Source organism: Salmo salar, chromosome 04 (genome assembly GCF_965601325.2).
Source record: "Salmo salar chromosome 04, fSalSal1, whole genome shotgun sequence".
NCBI lineage: Eukaryota > Metazoa > Chordata > Actinopteri > Salmoniformes > Salmonidae > Salmo > Salmo salar.
The window spans coordinates 35732947-35750302 of record NC_138294.1 but is presented as its reverse complement, the minus strand read 5'-3'; positions in this window follow the sequence as shown (position 1 = coordinate 35750302).

Genomic DNA, 17356 nt, shown 5'->3' with positions numbered 1-17356 from the left:
TGAAAAGTGTCAACAATGTTCCTTTCATCGAGTTTAAACAGTACAGCAAAATGGTACTTACAGAGTGACTCAAACATGATTTAGACCTTGTTGATGAAAAACTGTTTATTTCTTTATTACATGATTGCAACTTGCTGCAAAGTGTCAACAGTGTTCCAATCATCTGGATTAAGCAGTACAGCAAAAATGGTACTTATAGAGTGCATCAAACATGATTTAGACCTTGTTTATGAAAAACTGTTTATTTCTGTATTTCATGATTGCAACTTGCTGCAAAGTGTCAACAATGTTCCTTTCATCGAGTTTAAACAGTACAGCAAAATGGTACTTACAGAGTGACTCAAACATGATTTAGACCTTGTTTATAAAAAACGTTTTTTTCTGTATTACATGATTGCAACTTGCTGAAAAGTGTCAACAGTGTTCATATCATCTGGATTAAGCAGTACATCAAAAATTGTACTTACAGAGTGCATCAAACATGATTTAGACCTTGTTTATGAAAAACTGTTTATTTCTTTATTCCATGATTGCAACTTGCTGAAAAGTGTCAACAATGTTCCTTTCATCGAGTTTAAACAGTACAGCAAAATGGTACTTACAGAGTGACTCAAACATGATTTAGACCTTGTTTATGAAAAACAGTTTATTTCTGTATTACATGATTGCAACTTGCTGAAAAGTGTCAACAGTGTTCATATCATCTGGATTAAGCAGTACATCCAAAATTGTACTTACAGAGTGCATCAAACATGATTTAGACCTTGTTTATGAAAAACTGTTTATTTCTTTATTCCATGATTGCAACTTGCTGAAAAGTGTCAACAATGTTCCTTTCATCGAGTTTAAACAGTACAGCAAAATGGTACTTACAGAGTGACTCAAACATGATTTAGACCTTGTTGATGAAAAACTGTTTATTTCTTTATTACATGATTGCAACTTGCTGCAAAGTGTCAACAGTGTTCCAATCATCTGGATTAAGCAGTACAGCAAAAATGGTACTTATAGAGTGCATCAAACATGATTTAGACCTTGTTTATGAAAAACTGTTTATTTCTGTATTTCATGATTGCAACTTGCTGCAAAGTGTCAACAATGTTCCTTTCATCGAGTTTAAACAGTACAGCAAAATGGTACTTACAGAGTGACTCAAACATGATTTAGACCTTGTTTATAAAAAACGATTTTTTCTGTATTACATGATTGCAACTTGCTGAAAAGTGTCAACAGTGTTCATATCATCTGGATTAAGCAGTACATCAAAAATTGTACTTACAGAGTGCATCAAACATGATTTAGACCTTGTTTATGAAAAACTGTTTATTTCTTTATTCCATGATTGCAACTTGCTGAAAAGTGTCAACAATGTTCCTTTCATCGAGTTTAAACAGTACAGCAAAATGGTACTTACAGAGTGACTCAAACATGATTTAGACCTTGTTTATGAAAAACAGTTTATTTCTGTATTACATGATTGCAACTTGCTGAAAAGTGTCAACAGTGTTCATATCATCTGGATTAAGCAGTACATCCAAAATAGTACTTACAGAGTGCATCAAACATGATTTAGACCTTGTTTATGAAAAACTGTTTATTTCTGTATTCCATGATTGCAACTTGCTGAAAAGTGTCAACAATGTTCCTTTCATCGAGTTTAAACAGTACAGCAAAATGGTACTTACAGAGTGACTCAAACATGATTTAGACCTTGTTTATGAAAAACTGTTTATTTCTGTATTACATAATTGCAACTTGATGAAAAGTGTCAACAATGTTCCTTTCATCGAGTTTAAACATTACAGCAAATGGTACTAACAGAGTGCATCAAACATGATTTAGACCTTGTTTATGAAAAACTGTTTATTTCTTTATTCCATGATTGCAACTTGCTGAAAAGTGTCAACAATGTTCCTTTCATCGAGTTTAAACAGTACAGCAAAATGGTACTTACAGAGTGACTCAAACATGATTTAGACCTTGTCGATGAAAAACTGTTTATTTCTTTATTACATGATTGCAACTTGCTGCAAAGTGTCAACAGTGTTCCAATCATCTGGATTAAGCAGTACAGCAAAAATGGTACTTATAGAGTGCATCAAACATGATTTAGACCTTGTTTATGAAAAACTGTTTATTTCTGTATTTCATGATTGCAACTTGCTGCAAAGTGTCAACAATGTTCCTTTCATCGAGTTTAAACAGTACAGCAAAATGGTACTTACAGAGTGACTCAAACATGATTTAGACCTTGTTTATGAAAAACAGTTTATTTCTGTATTACATGATTGCAACTTGCTGAAAAGTGTCAACAGTGTTCATATCATCTGGATTAAGCAGTACATCAAAAATTGTACTTACAGAGTTCATCAAACATGATTTAGACCTTGTTTATGAAAAACTGTTTATTTCTTTATTCCATGATTGCAACTTGCTGAAAAGTGTCAACAATGTTCCTTTCATCGAGTTTAAACAGTACAGCAAAATGGTACTTACAGAGTGACTCAAACATGATTTAGACCTTGTTTATGAAAAACAGTTTATTTCTGTATTACATGATTGCAACTTGCTGAAAAGTGTCAACAGTGTTCATATCATCTGGATTAAGCAGTACATCAAAAATTGTACTTACAGAGTGCATCAAACATGATTTAGACCTTGTTTATGAAAAACTGTTTATTTCTGTATTCCATGATTGCAACTTGCTGAAAAGTGTCAACAATGTTCCTTTCATCGAGTTTAAACAGTACAGCAAAATGGTACTTACAGAGTGACTCAAACATGATTTAGACCTTGTTTATGAAAAACTGTTTATTTCTGTATTACATAATTGCAACTTGATGAAAAGTGTCAACAATGTTCCTTTCATCGAGTTTAAACATTACAGCAAATGGTACTAACAGAGTGCATCAAACATGATTTAGACCTTGTTTATGAAAAACTGTTTATTTCTTTATTCCATGATTGCAACTTGCTGAAAAGTGTCAACAATGTTCCTTTCATCGAGTTTAAACAGTACAGCAAAATGGTACTTACAGAGTGACTCAAACATGATTTAGACCTTGTTTATGAAAAACAGTTTATTTCTGTATTACATGATTGCAACTTGCTGAAAAGTGTCAACAGTGTTCATATCATCTGGATTAAGCAGTACATCAAAAATTGTACTTACAGAGTGCATCAAACATGATTTAGACCTTGTTTATGAAAAACTGTTTATTTCTGTATTCCATGATTGCAACTTGCTGAAAAGTGTCAACAATGTTCCTTTCATCGAGTTTAAACAGTACAGCAAAATGGTACTTACAGAGTGACTCAAACATGATTTAGACCTTGTTGATGAAAAACTGTTTATTTCTTTATTACATGATTGCAACTTGCTGCAAAGTGTCAACAGTGTTCCAATCATCTGGATTAAGCAGTACAGCAAAAATGGTACTTATAGAGTGCATCAAACATGATTTAGACCTTGTTTATGAAAAACTGTTTATTTCTGTATTTCATGATTGCAACTTGCTGCAAAGTGTCAACAATGTTCCTTTCATCGAGTTTAAACAGTACAGCAAAATGGTACTTACAGAGTGACTCAAACATGATTTAGACCTTGTTTATAAAAAACGTTTTTTTCTGTATTACATGATTGCAACTTGCTGAAAAGTGTCAACAGTGTTCATATCATCTGGATTAAGCAGTACATCAAAAATTGTACTTACAGAGTGCATCAAACATGATTTAGACCTTGTTTATGAAAAACTGTTTATTTCTGTATTCCATGATTGCAACTTGCTGAAAAGTGTCAACAATGTTCCTTTCATCGAGTTTAAACAGTACAGCAAAATGGTACTTACAGAGTGACTCAAACATGATTTAGACCTTGTTGATGAAAAACTGTTTATTTCTTTATTACATGATTGCAACTTGCTGCAAAGTGTCAACAGTGTTCCAATCATCTGGATTAAGCAGTACAGCAAAAATGGTACTTATAGAGTGCATCAAACATGATTTAGACCTTGTTTATGAAAAACTGTTTATTTCTGTATTTCATGATTGCAACTTGCTGCAAAGTGTCAACAATGTTCCTTTCATCGAGTTTAAACAGTACAGCAAAATGGTACTTACAGAGTGACTCAAACATGATTTAGACCTTGTTTATAAAAAACGTTTTTTTCTGTATTACATGATTGCAACTTGCTGAAAAGTGTCAACAGTGTTCATATCATCTGGATTAAGCAGTACATCAAAAATTGTACTTACAGAGTGCATCAAACATGATTTAGACCTTGTTTATGAAAAACTGTTTATTTCTGTATTCCATGATTGCAACTTGCTGAAAAGTGTCAACAATGTTCCTTTCATCGAGTTTAAACAGTACAGCAAAATGGTACTTACAGAGTGACTCAAACATGATTTAGACCTTGTTGATGAAAAACTGTTTATTTCTTTATTACATGATTGCAACTTGCTGCAAAGTGTCAACAGTGTTCCAATCATCTGGATTAAGCAGTACAGCAAAAATGGTACTTATAGAGTGCATCAAACATGATTTAGACCTTGTTTATGAAAAACTGTTTATTTCTGTATTTCATGATTGCAACTTGCTGCAAAGTGTCAACAATGTTCCTTTCATCGAGTTTAAACAGTACAGCAAAATGGTACTTACAGAGTGACTCAAACATGATTTAGACCTTGTTTATAAAAAACGTTTTTTTCTGTATTACATGATTGCAACTTGCTGAAAAGTGTCAACAGTGTTCATATCATCTGGATTAAGCAGTACATCAAAAATTGTACTTACAGAGTGCATCAAACATGATTTAGACCTTGTTTATGAAAAACTGTTTATTTCTTTATTCCATGATTGCAACTTGCTGAAAAGTGTCAACAATGTTCCTTTCATCGAGTTTAAACAGTACAGCAAAATGGTACTTACAGAGTGACTCAAACATGATTTAGACCTTGTTTATGAAAAACAGTTTATTTCTGTATTACATGATTGCAACTTGCTGAAAAGTGTCAACAGTGTTCATATCATCTGGATTAAGCAGTACATCCAAAATTGTACTTACAGAGTGCATCAAACATGATTTAGACCTTGTTTATGAAAAACTGTTTATTTCTTTATTCCATGATTGCAACTTGCTGAAAAGTGTCAACAATGTTCCTTTCATCGAGTTTAAACAGTACAGCAAAATGGTACTTACAGAGTGACTCAAACATGATTTAGACCTTGTTGATGAAAAACTGTTTATTTCTTTATTACATGATTGCAACTTGCTGCAAAGTGTCAACAGTGTTCCAATCATCTGGATTAAGCAGTACAGCAAAAATGGTACTTATAGAGTGCATCAAACATGATTTAGACCTTGTTTATGAAAAACTGTTTATTTCTGTATTTCATGATTGCAACTTGCTGCAAAGTGTCAACAATGTTCCTTTCATCGAGTTTAAACAGTACAGCAAAATGGTACTTACAGAGTGACTCAAACATGATTTAGACCTTGTTTATAAAAAACGATTTTTTCTGTATTACATGATTGCAACTTGCTGAAAAGTGTCAACAGTGTTCATATCATCTGGATTAAGCAGTACATCAAAAATTGTACTTACAGAGTGCATCAAACATGATTTAGACCTTGTTTATGAAAAACTGTTTATTTCTTTATTCCATGATTGCAACTTGCTGAAAAGTGTCAACAATGTTCCTTTCATCGAGTTTAAACAGTACAGCAAAATGGTACTTACAGAGTGACTCAAACATGATTTAGACCTTGTTTATGAAAAACAGTTTATTTCTGTATTACATGATTGCAACTTGCTGAAAAGTGTCAACAGTGTTCATATCATCTGGATTAAGCAGTACATCCAAAATAGTACTTACAGAGTGCATCAAACATGATTTAGACCTTGTTTATGAAAAACTGTTTATTTCTGTATTCCATGATTGCAACTTGCTGAAAAGTGTCAACAATGTTCCTTTCATCGAGTTTAAACAGTACAGCAAAATGGTACTTACAGAGTGACTCAAACATGATTTAGACCTTGTTTATGAAAAACTGTTTATTTCTGTATTACATAATTGCAACTTGATGAAAAGTGTCAACAATGTTCCTTTCATCGAGTTTAAACATTACAGCAAATGGTACTAACAGAGTGCATCAAACATGATTTAGACCTTGTTTATGAAAAACTGTTTATTTCTTTATTCCATGATTGCAACTTGCTGAAAAGTGTCAACAATGTTCCTTTCATCGAGTTTAAACAGTACAGCAAAATGGTACTTACAGAGTGACTCAAACATGATTTAGACCTTGTTGATGAAAAACTGTTTATTTCTTTATTACATGATTGCAACTTGCTGCAAAGTGTCAACAGTGTTCCAATCATCTGGATTAAGCAGTACAGCAAAAATGGTACTTATAGAGTGCATCAAACATGATTTAGACCTTGTTTATGAAAAACTGTTTATTTCTGTATTTCATGATTGCAACTTGCTGCAAAGTGTCAACAATGTTCCTTTCATCGAGTTTAAACAGTACAGCAAAATGGTACTTACAGAGTGACTCAAACATGATTTAGACCTTGTTTATAAAAAACGTTTTTTTCTGTATTACATGATTGCAACTTGCTGAAAAGTGTCAACAGTGTTCATATCATCTGGATTAAGCAGTACATCAAAAATTGTACTTACAGAGTGCATCAAACATGATTTAGACATTGTTTATGAAAAACTGTTTATTTCTTTATTCCATGATTGCAACTTGCTGAAAAGTGTCAACAATGTTCCTTTCATCGAGTTTAAACAGTACAGCAAAATGGTACTTACAGAGTGACTCAAACATGATTTAGACCTTGTTTATGAAAAACAGTTTATTTCTGTATTACATGATTGCAACTTGCTGAAAAGTGTCAACAGTGTTCATATCATCTGGATTAAGCAGTACATCCAAAATTGTACTTACAGAGTGCATCAAACATGATTTAGACCTTGTTTATGAAAAACTGTTTATTTCTGTATTCCATGATTGCAACTTGCTGAAAAGTGTCAACAATGTTCCTTTCATCGAGTTTAAACAGTACAGCAAAATGGTACTTACAGAGTGACTCAAACATGATTTAGACCTTGTTTATGAAAAACTGTTTATTTCTGTATTACATAATTGCAACTTGATGAAAAGTGTCAACAATGTTCCTTTCATCGAGTTTAAACATTACAGCAAATGGTACTAACAGAGTGCATCAAACATGATTTAGACCTTGTTTATGAAAAACTGTTTATTTCTTTATTCCATGATTGCAACTTGCTGAAAAGTGTCAACAATGTTCCTTTCATCGAGTTTAAACAGTACAGCAAAATGGTACTTACAGAGTGACTCAAACATGATTTAGACCTTGTTTATGAAAAACAGTTTATTTCTGTATTACATGATTGCAACTTGCTGAAAAGTGTCAACAGTGTTCATATCATCTGGATTAAGCAGTACATCCAAAATTGTACTTACAGAGTGCATCAAACATGATTTAGACCTTGTTTATGAAAAACTGTTTATTTCTTTATTCCATGATTGCAACTTGCTGAAAAGTGTCAACAATGTTCCTTTCATCGAGTTTAAACAGTACAGCAAAATGGTACTTACAGAGTGACTCAAACATGATTTAGACCTTGTTGATGAAAAACTGTTTATTTCTTTATTACATGATTGCAACTTGCTGCAAAGTGTCAACAGTGTTCCAATCATCTGGATTAAGCAGTACAGCAAAAATGGTACTTATAGAGTGCATCAAACATGATTTAGACCTTGTTTATGAAAAACTGTTTATTTCTGTATTTCATGATTGCAACTTGCTGCAAAGTGTCAACAATGTTCCTTTCATCGAGTTTAAACAGTACAGCAAAATGGTACTTACAGAGTGACTCAAACATGATTTAGACCTTGTTTATAAAAAACGTTTTTTTCTGTATTACATGATTGCAACTTGCTGAAAAGTGTCAACAGTGTTCATATCATCTGGATTAAGCAGTACATCAAAAATTGTACTTACAGAGTGCATCAAACATGATTTAGACATTGTTTATGAAAAACTGTTTATTTCTTTATTCCATGATTGCAACTTGCTGAAAAGTGTCAACAATGTTCCTTTCATCGAGTTTAAACAGTACAGCAAAATGGTACTTACAGAGTGACTCAAACATGATTTAGACCTTGTTTATGAAAAACAGTTTATTTCTGTATTACATGATTGCAACTTGCTGAAAAGTGTCAACAGTGTTCATATCATCTGGATTAAGCAGTACATCCAAAATTGTACTTACAGAGTGCATCAAACATGATTTAGACCTTGTTTATGAAAAACTGTTTATTTCTGTATTCCATGATTGCAACTTGCTGAAAAGTGTCAACAATGTTCCTTTCATCGAGTTTAAACAGTACAGCAAAATGGTACTTACAGAGTGACTCAAACATGATTTAGACCTTGTTTATGAAAAACTGTTTATTTCTGTATTACATAATTGCAACTTGATGAAAAGTGTCAACAATGTTCCTTTCATCGAGTTTAAACATTACAGCAAATGGTACTAACAGAGTGCATCAAACATGATTTAGACCTTGTTTATGAAAAACTGTTTATTTCTTTATTCCATGATTGCAACTTGCTGAAAAGTGTCAACAATGTTCCTTTCATCGAGTTTAAACAGTACAGCAAAATGGTACTTACAGAGTGACTCAAACATGATTTAGACCTTGTTTATGAAAAACAGTTTATTTCTGTATTACATGATTGCAACTTGCTGAAAAGTGTCAACAGTGTTCATATCATCTGGATTAAGCAGTACATCCAAAATTGTACTTACAGAGTGCATCAAACATGATTTAGACCTTGTTTATGAAAAACTGTTTATTTCTTTATTCCATGATTGCAACTTGCTGAAAAGTGTCAACAATGTTCCTTTCATCGAGTTTAAACAGTACAGCAAAATGGTACTTACAGAGTGACTCAAACATGATTTAGACCTTGTTGATGAAAAACTGTTTATTTCTTTATTACATGATTGCAACTTGCTGCAAAGTGTCAACAGTGTTCCAATCATCTGGATTAAGCAGTACAGCAAAAATGGTACTTATAGAGTGCATCAAACATGATTTAGACCTTGTTTATGAAAAACGGTTTATTTCTGTATTTCATGATTGCAACTTGCTGCAAAGTGTCAACAATGTTCCTTTCATCGAGTTTAAACAGTACAGCAAAATGGTACTTAAAGAGTGACTCAAACATGATTTAGACCTTGTTTATAAAAAACGATTTTTTCTGTATTACATGATTGCAACTTGCTGAAAAGTGTCAACAGTGTTCATATCATCTGGATTAAGCAGTACATCAAAAATTGTACTTACAGAGTGCATCAAACATGATTTAGACCTTGTTTATGAAAAACTGTTTATTTCTTTATTCCATGATTGCAACTTGCTGAAAAGTGTCAACAATGTTCCTTTCATCGAGTTTAAACAGTACAGCAAAATGGTACTTACAGAGTGACTCAAACATGATTTAGACCTTGTTTATGAAAAACAGTTTATTTCTGTATTACATGATTGCAACTTGCTGAAAAGTGTCAACAGTGTTCATATCATCTGGATTAAGCAGTACATCCAAAATAGTACTTACAGAGTGCATCAAACATGATTTAGACCTTGTTTATGAAAAACTGTTTATTTCTGTATTCCATGATTGCAACTTGCTGAAAAGTGTCAACAATGTTCCTTTCATCGAGTTTAAACAGTACAGCAAAATGGTACTTACAGAGTGACTCAAACATGATTTAGACCTTGTTTATGAAAAACTGTTTATTTCTGTATTACATAATTGCAACTTGATGAAAAGTGTCAACAATGTTCCTTTCATCGAGTTTAAACATTACAGCAAATGGTACTAACAGAGTGCATCAAACATGATTTAGACCTTGTTTATGAAAAACTGTTTATTTCTTTATTCCATGATTGCAACTTGCTGAAAAGTGTCAACAATGTTCCTTTCATCGAGTTTAAACAGTACAGCAAAATGGTACTTACAGAGTGACTCAAACATGATTTAGACCTTGTTTATGAAAAACAGTTTATTTCTGTATTACATGATTGCAACTTGCTGAAAAGTGTCAACAGTGTTCATATCATCTGGATTAAGCAGTACATCCAAAATTGTACTTACAGAGTGCATCAAACATGATTTAGACCTTGTTTATGAAAAACTGTTTATTTCTTTATTCCATGATTGCAACTTGCTGAAAAGTGTCAACAATGTTCCTTTCATCGAGTTTAAACAGTACAGCAAAATGGTACTTAGAGAGTGACTCAAACATGATTTAGACCTTGTTGATGAAAAACTGTTTATTTCTTTATTACATGATTGCAACTTGCTGCAAAGTGTCAACAGTGTTCCAATCATCTGGATTAAGCAGTACAGCAAAAATGGTACTTATAGAGTGCATCAAACATGATTTAGACCTTGTTTATGAAAAACTGTTTATTTCTGTATTTCATGATTGCAACTTGCTGCAAAGTGTCAACAATGTTCCTTTCATCGAGTTTAAACAGTACAGCAAAATGGTACTTAAAGAGTGACTCAAACATGATTTAGACCTTGTTTATAAAAAACGATTTTTTCTGTATTACATGATTGCAACTTGCTGAAAAGTGTCAACAGTGTTCATATCATCTGGATTAAGCAGTACATCAAAAATTGTACTTACAGAGTGCATCAAACATGATTTAGACCTTGTTTATGAAAAACTGTTTATTTCTTTATTCCATGATTGCAACTTGCTGAAAAGTGTCAACAATGTTCCTTTCATCGAGTTTAAACAGTACAGCAAAATGGTACTTACAGAGTGACTCAAACATGATTTAGACCTTGTTTATGAAAAACAGTTTATTTCTGTATTACATGATTGCAACTTGCTGAAAAGTGTCAACAGTGTTCATATCATCTGGATTAAGCAGTACATCCAAAATAGTACTTACAGAGTGCATCAAACATGATTTAGACCTTGTTTATGAAAAACTGTTTATTTCTGTATTCCATGATTGCAACTTGCTGAAAAGTGTCAACAATGTTCCTTTCATCGAGTTTAAACAGTACAGCAAAATGGTACTTACAGAGTGACTCAAACATGATTTAGACCTTGTTTATGAAAAACTGTTTATTTCTGTATTACATAATTGCAACTTGATGAAAAGTGTCAACAATGTTCCTTTCATCGAGTTTAAACATTACAGCAAATGGTACTAACAGAGTGCATCAAACATGATTTAGACCTTGTTTATGAAAAACTGTTTATTTCTTTATTCCATGATTGCAACTTGCTGAAAAGTGTCAACAATGTTCCTTTCATCGAGTTTAAACAGTACAGCAAAATGGTACTTACAGAGTGACTCAAACATGATTTAGACCTTGTTTATGAAAAACAGTTTATTTCTGTATTACATGATTGCAACTTGCTGAAAAGTGTCAACAGTGTTCATATCATCTGGATTAAGCAGTACATCCAAAATTGTACTTACAGAGTGCATCAAACATGATTTAGACCTTGTTTATGAAAAACTGTTTATTTCTGTATTCCATGATTGCAACTTGCTGAAAAGTGTCAACAATGTTCCTTTCATCGAGTTTAAACAGTACAGCAAAATGGTACTTACAGAGTGACTCAAACATGATTTAGACCTTGTTTATGAAAAACTGTTTATTTCTGTATTACATAATTGCAACTTGATGAAAAGTGTCAACAATGTTCCTTTCATCGAGTTTAAACATTACAGCAAATGGTACTAACAGAGTGCATCAAACATGATTTAGACCTTGTTTATGAAAAACTGTTTATTTCTTTATTCCATGATTGCAACTTGCTGAAAAGTGTCAACAATGTTCCTTTCATCGAGTTTAAACAGTACAGCAAAATGGTACTTACAGAGTGACTCAAACATGATTTAGACCTTGTTTATGAAAAACAGTTTATTTCTGTATTACATGATTGCAACTTGCTGAAAAGTGTCAACAGTGTTCATATCATCTGGATTAAGCAGTACATCAAAAATTGTACTTACAGAGTGCATCAAACATGATTTAGACCTTGTTTATGAAAAACTGTTTATTTCTGTATTCCATGATTGCAACTTGCTGAAAAGTGTCAACAATGTTCCTTTCATCGAGTTTAAACAGTACAGCAAAATGGTACTTACAGAGTGACTCAAACATGATTTAGACCTTGTTGATGAAAAACTGTTTATTTCTTTATTACATGATTGCAACTTGCTGCAAAGTGTCAACAGTGTTCCAATCATCTGGATTAAGCAGTACAGCAAAAATGGTACTTATAGAGTGCATCAAACATGATTTAGACCTTGTTTATGAAAAACTGTTTATTTCTGTATTTCATGATTGCAACTTGCTGCAAAGTGTCAACAATGTTCCTTTCATCGAGTTTAAACAGTACAGCAAAATGGTACTTACAGAGTGACTCAAACATGATTTAGACCTTGTTTATAAAAAACGTTTTTTTCTGTATTACATGATTGCAACTTGCTGAAAAGTGTCAACAGTGTTCATATCATCTGGATTAAGCAGTACATCAAAAATTGTACTTACAGAGTGCATCAAACATGATTTAGACCTTGTTTATGAAAAACTGTTTATTTCTTTATTCCATGATTGCAACTTGCTGAAAAGTGTCAACAATGTTCCTTTCATCGAGTTTAAACAGTACAGCAAAATGGTACTTACAGAGTGACTCAAACATGATTTAGACCTTGTTTATGAAAAACAGTTTATTTCTGTATTACATGATTGCAACTTGCTGAAAAGTGTCAACAGTGTTCATATCATCTGGATTAAGCAGTACATCCAAAATTGTACTTACAGAGTGCATCAAACATGATTTAGACCTTGTTTATGAAAAACTGTTTATTTCTTTATTCCATGATTGCAACTTGCTGAAAAGTGTCAACAATGTTCCTTTCATCGAGTTTAAACAGTACAGCAAAATGGTACTTACAGAGTGACTCAAACATGATTTAGACCTTGTTGATGAAAAACTGTTTATTTCTTTATTACATGATTGCAACTTGCTGCAAAGTGTCAACAGTGTTCCAATCATCTGGATTAAGCAGTACAGCAAATATGGTACTTATAGAGTGCATGAAACATGATTTAGACCTTGTTTATGAAAAACTGTTTATTTCTGTATTTCATGATTGCAACTTGCTGCAAAGTGTCAACAATGTTCCTTTCATCGAGTTTAAACAGTACAGCAAAATGGTACTTACAGAGTGACTCAAACATGATTTAGACCTTGTTTATAAAAAACGATTTTTTCTGTATTACATGATTGCAACTTGCTGAAAAGTGTCAACAGTGTTCATATCATCTGGATTAAGCAGTACATCAAAAATTGTACTTACAGAGTGCATCAAACATGATTTAGACCTTGTTTATGAAAAACTGTTTATTTCTTTATTCCATGATTGCAACTTGCTGAAAAGTGTCAACAATGTTCCTTTCATCGAGTTTAAACAGTACAGCAAAATGGTACTTACAGAGTGACTCAAACATGATTTAGACCTTGTTTATGAAAAACAGTTTATTTCTGTATTACATGATTGCAACTTGCTGAAAAGTGTCAACAGTGTTCATATCATCTGGATTAAGCAGTACATCCAAAATAGTACTTACAGAGTGCATCAAACATGATTTAGACCTTGTTTATGAAAAACTGTTTATTTCTGTATTCCATGATTGCAACTTGCTGAAAAGTGTCAACAATGTTCCTTTCATCGAGTTTAAACAGTACAGCAAAATGGTACTTACAGAGTGACTCAAACATGATTTAGACCTTGTTTATGAAAAACTGTTTATTTCTTTATTACATGATTGCAACTTGATGAAAAGTGTCAACAATGTTCCTTTCATCGAGTTTAAACATTACAGCAAATGGTACTAACAGAGTGCATCAAACATGATTTAGACCTTGTTTATGAAAAACTGTTTATTTCTTTATTCCATGATTGCAACTTGCTGAAAAGTGTCAACAATGTTCCTTTCATCGAGTTTAAACAGTACAGCAAAATGGTACTTACAGAGTGACTCAAACATGATTTAGACCTTGTTGATGAAAAACTGTTTATTTCTTTATTACATGATTGCAACTTGCTGCAAAGTGTCAACAGTGTTCCAATCATCTGGATTAAGCAGTACAGCAAAAATGGTACTTATAGAGTGCATCAAACATGATTTAGACCTTGTTTATGAAAAACTGTTTATTTCTGTATTTCATGATTGCAACTTGCTGCAAAGTGTCAACAATGTTCCTTTCATCGAGTTTAAACAGTACAGCAAAATGGTACTTACAGAGTGACTCAAACATGATTTAGACCTTGTTTATAAAAAACGTTTTTTTCTGTATTACATGATTGCAACTTGCTGAAAAGTGTCAACAGTGTTCATATCATCTGGATTAAGCAGTACATCAAAAATTGTACTTACAGAGTGCATCAAACATGATTTAGACATTGTTTATGAAAAACTGTTTATTTCTTTATTCCATGATTGCAACTTGCTGAAAAGTGTCAACAATGTTCCTTTCATCGAGTTTAAACAGTACAGCAAAATGGTACTTACAGAGTGACTCAAACATGATTTAGACCTTGTTTATGAAAAACAGTTTATTTCTGTATTACATGATTGCAACTTGCTGAAAAGTGTCAACAGTGTTCATATCATCTGGATTAAGCAGTACATCCAAAATTGTACTTACAGAGTGCATCAAACATGATTTAGACCTTGTTTATGAAAAACTGTTTATTTCTGTATTCCATGATTGCAACTTGCTGAAAAGTGTCAACAATGTTCCTTTCATCGAGTTTAAACAGTACAGCAAAATGGTACTTACAGAGTGACTCAAACATGATTTAGACCTTGTTTATGAAAAACTGTTTATTTCTGTATTACATAATTGCAACTTGATGAAAAGTGTCAACAATGTTCCTTTCATCGAGTTTAAACATTACAGCAAATGGTACTAACAGAGTGCATCAAACATGATTTAGACCTTGTTTATGAAAAACTGTTTATTTCTTTATTCCATGATTGCAACTTGCTGAAAAGTGTCAACAATGTTCCTTTCATCGAGTTTAAACAGTACAGCAAAATGGTACTTACAGAGTGACTCAAACATGATTTAGACCTTGTTTATGAAAAACAGTTTATTTCTGTATTACATGATTGCAACTTGCTGAAAAGTGTCAACAGTGTTCATATCATCTGGATTAAGCAGTACATCAAAAATTGTACTTACAGAGTGCATCAAACATGATTTAGACCTTGTTTATGAAAAACTGTTTATTTCTGTATTCCATGATTGCAACTTGCTGAAAAGTGTCAACAATGTTCCTTTCATCGAGTTTAAACAGTACAGCAAAATGGTACTTACAGAGTGACTCAAACATGATTTAGACCTTGTTGATGAAAAACTGTTTATTTCTTTATTACATGATTGCAACTTGCTGCAAAGTGTCAACAGTGTTCCAATCATCTGGATTAAGCAGTACAGCAAAAATGGTACTTATAGAGTGCATCAAACATGATTTAGACCTTGTTTATGAAAAACTGTTTATTTCTGTATTTCATGATTGCAACTTGCTGCAAAGTGTCAACAATGTTCCTTTCATCGAGTTTAAACAGTACAGCAAAATGGTACTTACAGAGTGACTCAAACATGATTTAGACCTTGTTTATAAAAAACGTTTTTTTCTGTATTACATGATTGCAACTTGCTGAAAAGTGTCAACAGTGTTCATATCATCTGGATTAAGCAGTACATCAAAAATTGTACTTACAGAGTGCATCAAACATGATTTAGACCTTGTTTATGAAAAACTGTTTATTTCTTTATTCCATGATTGCAACTTGCTGAAAAGTGTCAACAATGTTCCTTTCATCGAGTTTAAACAGTACAGCAAAATGGTACTTACAGAGTGACTCAAACATGATTTAGACCTTGTTTATGAAAAACAGTTTATTTCTGTATTACATGATTGCAACTTGCTGAAAAGTGTCAACAGTGTTCATATCATCTGGATTAAGCAGTACATCCAAAATTGTACTTACAGAGTGCATCAAACATGATTTAGACCTTGTTTATGAAAAACTGTTTATTTCTTTATTCCATGATTGCAACTTGCTGAAAAGTGTCAACAATGTTCCTTTCATCGAGTTTAAACAGTACAGCAAAATGGTACTTACAGAGTGACTCAAACATGATTTAGACCTTGTTGATGAAAAACTGTTTATTTCTTTATTACATGATTGCAACTTGCTGCAAAGTGTCAACAGTGTTCCAATCATCTGGATTAAGCAGTACAGCAAATATGGTACTTATAGAGTGCATGAAACATGATTTAGACCTTGTTTATGAAAAACTGTTTATTTCTGTATTTCATGATTGCAACTTGCTGCAAAGTGTCAACAATGTTCCTTTCATCGAGTTTAAACAGTACAGCAAAATGGTACTTACAGAGTGACTCAAACATGATTTAGACCTTGTTTATAAAAAACGATTTTTTCTGTATTACATGATTGCAACTTGCTGAAAAGTGTCAACAGTGTTCATATCATCTGGATTAAGCAGTACATCAAAAATTGTACTTACAGAGTGCATCAAACATGATTTAGACCTTGTTTATGAAAAACTGTTTATTTCTTTATTCCATGATTGCAACTTGCTGAAAAGTGTCAACAATGTTCCTTTCATCGAGTTTAAACAGTACAGCAAAATGGTACTTACAGAGTGACTCAAACATGATTTAGACCTTGTTTATGAAAAACAGTTTATTTCTGTATTACATGATTGCAACTTGCTGAAAAGTGTCAACAGTGTTCATATCATCTGGATTAAGCAGTACATCCAAAATAGTACTTACAGAGTGCATCAAACATGATTTAGACCTTGTTTATGAAAAACTGTTTATTTCTGTATTCCATGATTGCAACTTGCTGAAAAGTGTCAACAATGTTCCTTTCATCGAGTTTAAACAGTACAGCAAAATGGTACTTACAGAGTGACTCAAACATGATTTAGACCTTGTTTATGAAAAACTGTTTATTTCTTTATTACATAATTGCAACTTGATGAAAAGTGTCAACAATGTTCCTTTCATCGAGTTTAAACATTACAGCAAATGGTACTAACAGAGTGCATCAAACATGATTTAGACCTTGTTTATGAAAAACTGTTTATTTCTTTATTCCATGATTGCAACTTGCTGAAAAGTGTCAACAATGTTCCTTTCATCGAGTTTAAACAGTACAGCAA